Source organism: Pinus tabuliformis, chromosome 4_2 (genome assembly GCF_031772625.1).
Source record: "Pinus tabuliformis cultivar Carrire ecotype Pingquan chromosome 4_2, CPIR1, whole genome shotgun sequence".
NCBI classification, from domain to species: domain Eukaryota; kingdom Viridiplantae; phylum Streptophyta; class Pinopsida; order Pinales; family Pinaceae; genus Pinus; species Pinus tabuliformis.
Genome location: NC_142304.1, coordinates 164,364,668 through 164,374,003, shown reverse-complemented (window position 1 = coordinate 164,374,003; position 9,336 = coordinate 164,364,668).

Genomic DNA, 9,336 nt, shown 5'->3' with positions numbered 1-9,336 from the left:
GTGATTGATATCTGAAAATAAACGATCGATGGGAGTCAGAGTGAAGCATTTTCCAAATAAAAGGCCATCAATTGTGAACTAGAAGGATTGATTGTGCCTAATGCAGAAAGTAGGGCTTTCTGTTGGGTTGGAAAAGTTTATCATACCTCCAATGCTAACATAGTTGAAGGATATTGTGTTAAATAATAATTGATACTATAGCAAGTGGTTACCTTTGAGTTATGAGAATTATGATGTAATGGCCCTTTGATCATTTGTGGAATGGGTTCAATAGGGGATCGTGGTATCATTAAAAGTGGCGTGGAATCAACGTTTCAACATTGAACTTTAAGAAATTCTCATGAATAGTTTTGAAGATAAACTGGCTAAAATTGAAGAGGAAAGAAGACTTTTTTCTAGATGAAAAGATAGATAGGAACCCCAGGATGAATTCATAAACCCATTCATCACTTTGATATAATAGAATAGAACAAACCATGGATATTATTTTTCTAGAAATTTCAGGAAATGTAGTTGAGGAATAAGGTGGATTATGGCACGACAATTCAGAACTTTCTGGTAAAAATGACTCAAAAATATTGGATCTCTGTTGAAAAGTAAGTTTTTGATAAAATTCCATTAATGAGTCAATTGAAAAAGGATGTAGGGATATTGAAGGACTAATATGTATGGCTTGGAGAATGGATTCTAGTGTTATATAGAACATGGTTTCATAGTGTGTGGCTACTATTGCTCTCTGACTAGGTAAATATTGGCTTTCACACCAAGTGAAAAATTTAGGAAAATGATGAGTCTAAGGAGAAACAAACTGATGTAACATGGATTCTGAAAAACTAAACTCGCCACAGGCATATTAAAACTTCTAGAAAACCCAATTATGTAATTCACACAAATCAAACTCACATTTGGTATTTGTGATCTCAAAATACAAGTCTACTAGTGTTAATTCATCCAAATACGGGACTAGGGAAAGCATAGGGTTTTCAATTTGTAGCTTAATTTTCTCTTTGGAATAACTCATTTTGAAATTAAACATAAAATAGGAATATTTGAATAGCTAGGAATATTGTAGATAGTGAACAAAGTGACTATGTGCATTTGGAATCTTTATGCATGCCCTGCAACACTGCAAGCCTGAGAAAATTGACCAAACAAGTGCAAGAAAAATTTGGTTTTTTAAAGAAATGAAATATACATTGAAAATTTAATGATCAGAACGTTTAATTATTTTTTAAACGTTGCCAGGAATTAATTGAATGAATTTGAAGTTATACATTGGAAGATAGCAAGAGAAATAGTGATAACTATGTTGGTGGATAGTTAGCAGAGTAATAAAACTAGCGAGAGCAACGACTAGGCATGGAGAGCAGTTTTGGGAGAGGGGGGGTGCACAATGCACATGTGCTTTCCACGTAACCTTCAGTGGTTTTTGAAACCAAAGATTGTGGACGCACCCCCCCCCCCCCCCCGTTAAACATCAAGAGTGCGGGGGGGTCCCGTAATGCATTGAGAACTCTTGATTGCGACGGGCAAGATCTGAGCCATTGGAAAATGTGAAAAGGTTATTTCACATGGGCGGAAAACAAACAAAAAAACTATTTTATTTTCACAAAACTAAAGTGGAATTTATAAAATATGCCATATTATTTATTACAAAGTGCAAGAAACGTATATATATGTATATATATATATATATATATATATATATATATATATATATATATATATATATATAGATATTAAATTATACAATTTTAGAAGAAAATTGCATAGGTAAAGAAAAGTTAAAACAAGGTACGAGTGGAAGGTGAATGCTCCTAACTAGTCTGAGCCTGAGCATTTGTTTGAAAAGGTGTTTAGGTACCAGCATTACATTGTTGGAAATAAGGCCATGCCTCTCGAAATCAGGGGAGGTGTGAGAAACCAAGTATGATGGTTTCGTGTACAAATGCGACAATTATGGTGCTTTCACTTAGGTTTGTTTCCAAGGAAAACTTGAGGAACCTTATGCCACTTATTAATTTCCTGCTAATGGAAACACTGGTTAATCAGATTTCTAGGTTTGTCACATAAGGTGTAGGTGTAGGCAGTTTGAGGTGACATTGATTTTGGCTTCCTCCTTGTATGATGGGAGGTTTTGTAACAATGGGTACAAAAGGAATATGAGCATGAAGGTTCTTCCTGAAAGACACAATAGATGGTATGAGACACATCATCTTCCACTAGGTTGTTGGGCAGTGATGGTGTGATAGTAATAGTTTGGTCGAGAGCTCCCAATGTGTCCTGATAGTGAGGGAGTTTGGGATAGTGATGTGTGTAGTGTTTGTGTTATGCACATACAGTGCATGGATTGTTAGTATGTAATGTCTTATTACATGGTAGTGTGACCTTATCCCCTAGAGGTGGATATGGTCCCACTGGTGCCTAAAGGGTGTGAAGAAGGCCTTTTAACTCATTTAACTCTTACATAGATTGGTAGGGTGTCACCACAGATATAGTTCCTTGAGGTGTGGTTAAAGGAATGCTCATTCTGGTTGGTGTGATGCGTGGGTGTGTTGATGTGGTCTACAAGTCCAAATACAAAACAAGGATTGTGAGAGCCATTTGGGAAAGGAAAGTGTTGAAATGATTTGGAAAGCCCTTAATGTAATGGGAGAATTAGTAAGTTTAGGGGATCCTTGTTTTTTCCAAACTAATTTTGACATAATACAGGTGAATTCCCCCTCATCTATGATGCATCTATGGATGGTGATGTTCCAAATAGTGATTGATATCTTAAAAGAAACGATCAATTAGAGTCACAATGAAGCATTTTCCAAATCAAGGGCCATCAAGTGTGAATCAGAAGGGTCGATAGTGCCTAATGCAGAAAGTAGGGCTTTTTGTTGGGTTGGAAAAGTTTATAATACCTCCAACGTTAACATAGTTGAAGGACATTGTGTTAAATAATAATTGATACTATAGATAGTGGTTTCCTTTGAGTTGTGAGCATTAAGATGTAATGGCCCTTTAATCATTCGTGGAATGCGTTCAATAGGGGATTGTGGTATCGTTAAAAGTGACATGGCATCAGTGTTTCAACATTGAACTTTAAGAAATGTTCATGAATAGTTTCTAAGATAAACTTGCTGAAATTGAAGAGGAAAGAAGACTTTTTTCTAGATGAAAAGATAGATAGGAACCCTAGGATGAATTCATTAACCCATTCATCACTTTTATATCATATAATACAAAAAAGCCATAGATATTATTTTTCTAGACATTTTATTAAATGTAGTTGAGGAATAAGGCGGATTATGGCATGACAATTCAAAACCTTCTGGTAAAAATGACTCAAAAATATTGGATCTCTATTGAAAAGTACTTTTTTGGTAAATTTCCATTAATGAGTCAATTGAAAAAGGATGTAGGGAGCTTGAAGGAATAATATGCATAGCTTGGAGAATGGATTTTAGTGTTATATAGAACATGGTTTCATCATTTGTGGCTATTATATCTCTCTAACTAGGTAAATATCGGCTTTCACACTAAGTGACAAATATAGGACAATGATGAGTTTGTGGAAAGACAAACTGAGGTAACATGGATTTTCAAAAACTAAACTCGTCACTGCATCTTAAAACTTCTGGAAAGCCCAGTTATGTAATTCACACAATCAAACTCACATTTGGTATTTGTGATCTTAAAATACAATTCTACTAGTGTTAATTCATCCAAATTTGGGACTGGGGAAAGCATAGGGTTTTCAATTTGTAGTAGACTTTTCCCTTTGGAAGAACTCGTTTTGAAATTAAACATAAAATAGGAATATTTGAATACCTAGGAATATTGCAAACAATGAACAAAGTGACTATGTGAATTTGGAATCTTTTTTCATGCCCTACAACACTGCAAGCCTGAGCAAATTGACAAAACAAGTGCAAGACAAATTTTGTTTTTTAAAGAAATGAAATATTCATTGAAAATTTAATAATCAGAATGTTTAATTGTTTTTTAAACGTTTTCAGGAAATTAATTGAATGAATTAGCAGTTATACATTGGAAGATAGCAGGAGAAATAATTATAACTATTTTGGTGGATAGTTAGTGGAGGAATAAAACTAGCAAGAGTAGCGACTAGGTAGGGAGAGAATTTTTTGGATAGGGGGGTGCGTAATGCACATTTCTTTGCCACGTAACCTTCGGTGGTTTTTGAAAACAAGGATTGTGGATGCCCCCACCCCCCCTTTCGTTAAACGTCGAGAGTGTGGGGGGTCTCTTAATGCAATGAGAACTCTTGATTGCGACGGGCAAGATCCAAGCCGTTGGAAAATGTGTGAAGGTTATTGCACATTGGCAGGTGTTGTGTCTAAAATGCGGATGCAAATTACAGTTTCATTTACTATCAATCTGGGTAAGTAAACTTCAAGGATCATCCAATGTATATGGACTTAGAGACAAACTAAACTAAGCTAGGTGAAGAAATATTAAAGCTCCCTTACAGGAGACTGTTCGTTAATATTTCTAATCAAATATTTAAAATAATGAAATTAAAGCTCTTAAACATAATTCTAATTGATTGCATGAAATATTAAAGCTCTCTTACAAGAGGCTATTCGTTTATATCTCAAGCATATAAATCAGAAACTTAAACTAATGAAATCAAACATTAAATAACAAATCAGATTCATTGAAGGAAACATTAATACTTTCTTACGAAACAACATCTAATAATATTTCAAACATATGAACCTAATAATTTAATATAATGAAATTCACAAACATAAAATAAAATCTACCAAAACAAAAGTGTACTTGCTAGGCAATTGGGATCCTTCCAAGGATTCACAAGCACACCAAAAGAGAATTCAAATGTAGAGGATCAAAGAAGCTCCATTTTATTCATCATAATTTTCAAAGTACAATGGCTATAAGCTCATATGATCCTAACCAAAACTATTCTAAATTTTATCTAGATTAAAGTTACTAGATTACAATGAAGGACTAGGTTCTAAGATTCTAAAAATTAAGATTATAAATGAAGGAGATAACACTCCTATTTATACAAAAGCTATGATAACAAACTCATAAATGTAGATCCACTATTTCCTCCTTTGATCCACATATTTCTCAACCAATGGTGACAAATAACCCTATCCTCCATGATCTCCTCCATGAGGTCCATGATCTTCTCCATGAGGTCCATGATCTCCTAAAATTCGAATTTGAACATAAAGTGCCACATAAAGATGCCTTGGAAGCTTCCTTTGTACCTACACATGTCAACAAACTCATTCTAATTGTTAGGTATAAGTATATGGATATTATTTTCTAAAGTTTAACCACAAATTCACTTAAAAATACTAAGAATTAATAATTGTTTGGACAACACAATGATAACCCATTTAATGATGAAAGTGAAGCTGATTTGGTGACATGGTGGTAGAATAGAGGTGAGAAAATGTGTGAATGGAGTGAAAGTGGATGTATTTTAAGGATAATTCATAGGCCCAACATACCCCGAAATTTAAGGTATTGCATGTCCTCGTGCAATCTATTACATTACTTTTTGATACTTGAGCTTTGGCTTAAACTTTGCATGATATCATTTACTTAACTTTTGCAAAGTGTTTTTGATGAATTGCAACTTGGTTGGTTCTTCTGTTTCAACCATAGTTTGTTTGTTGCCTTCAATTTTAATGTATGAACTTTGCATAATGATAATTGGATTTTTATTGCAAAGTATTTTTGTTGGAATGCATCATGGTTGGTTCTTGTGTAACAACCATGATTGTGTTGCATCCAATTAGCTTTTAAGTACTTTTTACAAAGCCATTTATATGCTCATATAACAGTGAATATATTTTGAAGGTATGCGGGTTTTAGAATGTGATATATGAATATGGAAAAATATGAATGTGACAAAGTATGAATGTAAATGTATCCCCCCCAAACTGATGGTTTTGGCAATTTTATGAAATGAGGAAAGGAAGTTTTTCCAAAAATTATCATTCTAGCTTTCAAGGAATTAAATGGTTAAAAGTTAGAAAATATCACACCTCAACTTACCCTTTCAAAAATGGATGAGAGTTGTGCATGTGTGGCTGCAAAATTCTGATCATAGTCTTCTTCACTTGGCTATGAAAATGGTGGATGAAGTCGAAAAAGTGAATCTTTTATTGTTGCTGCATCTGCTATTGGATCTTCTGTTGAATGTTCAGAATCTGCTACTGAATGTGGCTGAAAATGTGTAAGGCTTGGAAGGTATACAAAATTTAGAATCTACACTTCCCCCCCAGCCTTATTTATTAACTTGTCCTCAAGTCATTTACATCAAAAACTGAAAAGTAATGAAAGTAAATCTGTTTCCTCTGCTACAAAATGATGGATCTTCAAGTCTTCAACCCTCGTTGGCACAATTCTTGTCATGTGAATAAATGTTTCGGTGTCGAACATAACAAGAAATTGTTAAGTTAGTGGCCATTAATGGATGCCACTCGTCAACACAAGAGCTCCCATCTTTGGTGTGGATGAGAGTTAAGATGCCCCTAACACATCATTCTAAGTATGAATGAATGTGTTGTTGTCGAATACTTAGACGATCTGGTGAACAAGGGACATTGATGTATTCCATTTGTTTATCGGCATGATAGCTTGCCCTTAAGGCATGCAAGATTCAAGGTTTTTTTATAAAAATATTTAGGCTCAAGGACTATCAACTCAATGGTGTATGGAAGCAAGGTTTTATTTGCAAGGGTAGGAAAAAGGAAACTGACAGTGAATATTTAAAGTGGAACAAAAAGCTTGTAAATGAGCTTCATTGCTTTTATCGGTGGGTTAGGATTGATGAAAATGAAACTCTAATGAAGTGCATGTGGATAATGAGAAATGGATAATAACTCTTGCTCGGAAAAAGTGAATTATGGCATGCAAAATCTCAAAAATATCAAATTTGCTCCTTAATTCTGTACTTTCTGCTAAAATTGCTGAGTTTGACCAACGTTGACTAGCCACCTGTAGACGTCGAATTCAAGTGTGGATAGGTATTTCACCATCCTTGTACATTTAGGAACAACCCCCAAGTCTTCAAATTTTCTAATCTGTCATGCAACATATCAAACCATTAAACCCTTATAGGAAGTTACAAGAACTTGTAATTTTCTGGAAATGTTGTTCTTATGATCATGGTCTTGTTCTTTAGAATTTTTCATGGAAATAGTCTTTTGAAGACTAATTGTCATCACAATTTAATCTCCTTAATGATCAGTTGATCATCCGAAACCTGTTAAAAAAAAACTTGGCATAAAGAACATATGTTTGTTCAAGATCATATCACGATTCCCTTCCTAATTCTTACGCAAAAATTGTATGCCAAAATGAAACAGATTAAGCAATATCAAAAGCATAATTTTAGTTCAGTTCATGATGTTAATAAAAATCTATTTTTAATAAAAATCTATTTTTAATAAAAATAACCATGAAATGTAAATCAAATCTGTGTTTATGTTTGATGACTCATGTGCATGTAAAAGCTTGGCATTATAGAATTTTTTGTGTCCTACAGATTAGTATGTTACATATAGCAGCCAAGTAATTAAATCCTAGTGTAAATGTGGAATACTATTCTATCCTTGAAGCCAATAGCAGTTGGACAGGAATAAGGAACAATAGCAAATGTTTCAACCCTTATGCTTGATTTCGATTTAGATATAAACTCGTTGCTCATTGTTGGTCTTCGCTTTCTCTGAGTCTTGCATAGGTGGTGCAATTATATGATTATGAAATCCATCACTTAAGAGTAAAACTGACATACCAGTGCCTATGATTGTGAGTCTTTGGTTCCAGTTTTCCCACAATGAGTGTTGTCCAATATGAACCGGCTTGTTGAAACAAGAGACAATTGAATGAGGAGTTGACAAGACTGAGCATATAGAAGTTGTGTTCTTCTTCCTGCAATGTTTCAACAACTCACAGTACTTGTTTCTTTATTTTTCATCTCATTTTTATTGCTATTTGTTTTTTTTATAATAGATTTTGGGAATGTTTCGAAATATTACGGATAATGCAAGTTCAAATAATCATTTTACTTCATTTCTTATCTATGTAATTCCAAAAATCCCCAAAATCTGCAATAAAAACCAACCAGGAAGACAATGACACCTCTTCATCGATCTATGTCATTAGATTTGACAAATCCGTGGACAAAGTAGTGGATTCTTCCAAGCACTCTACTGTCTATGTAAAGCCTGTTAGTGGTTCATTAATGGAATAGGGAGAGGTGACGACGGTGTCATTTGAAGAGAAAAATGTTAGAAGAAACCTGATAATACCACTTTCTATTGACACAGTCAAACTGAAATGCTGACTTAACTGAAAGAAGAACGTTGTTTTGTTGTGCTTATCAAAACATACAATAATGTCAGAAAATTAAAATTATTCATTATTTTCTGTAATATCATTTTTCTATTTGCTAAGAGGTCATCACGCTTATTTTTATCTCCTTGTCATATATTTGCTTCCTTATGGAGCCTATGCGATATGGTTTTAACCAAATCCTTTTTTTTTAAGAACCCCTCTTATTAAAGTGTTGGTCTCCTCACAAGCGTGGAACATTATATTTCTCTTCATTCAGAATAAGTGATTTCATGTCTTTTCTGCCAATAGAAAATGCAATTTAGCACAAGCAATAACAATGATGAATCATGTTAATAATTTTCACTTAGAAAACATGTCCTCAAACTGCTTCCAATTGTATCCCATCTCGTACCTGTAGCAATAAACATTGATCAAAATAAGCAATGATGAATAACTACTGAATAAGGAGTTTCATGACAGTAATAGTCGTCCATTTAACTCTCAGTCCTTGAACGTAAACACATAGCCTGGTTACAGAACATGGCATCGCATGATGGTCATTCTCTGAATTATGAAATCGAAACATTTTTTTCTTTTCGACATAGAATATATCACAATGAGTTACACTCAACCTTTCATTCGCTCTAACGCCTTCCCTTACAGATAGGTACTGGTGCAACATGTGGCCTTTGAGGCTTCAAGAAGATAAAGCCTAGTCCCGCTGGTTCGATGCAAATCTAACCTGTCCCGCTAGTTCGATGCAAATCGCTCAAATCGTGCCCCAAAATCTGCATGCTCAAATCGCTCAAATCACTCAAATAGAGTGTTGTAGGTTAGATTGATTCATGTAAGAGTGATTGTGCAAGCTGGGATGGCGTGATGGAGAGAGTGCATCGAGGAAAGAACGATGTGAAAGAGTCGAGCTGGAACAAGTTGGGATGGTTACGAGCTTGAAGGTGTTGAGTTCATCGAATGGGGCTTGAAATCCTCACTAAAATTAAA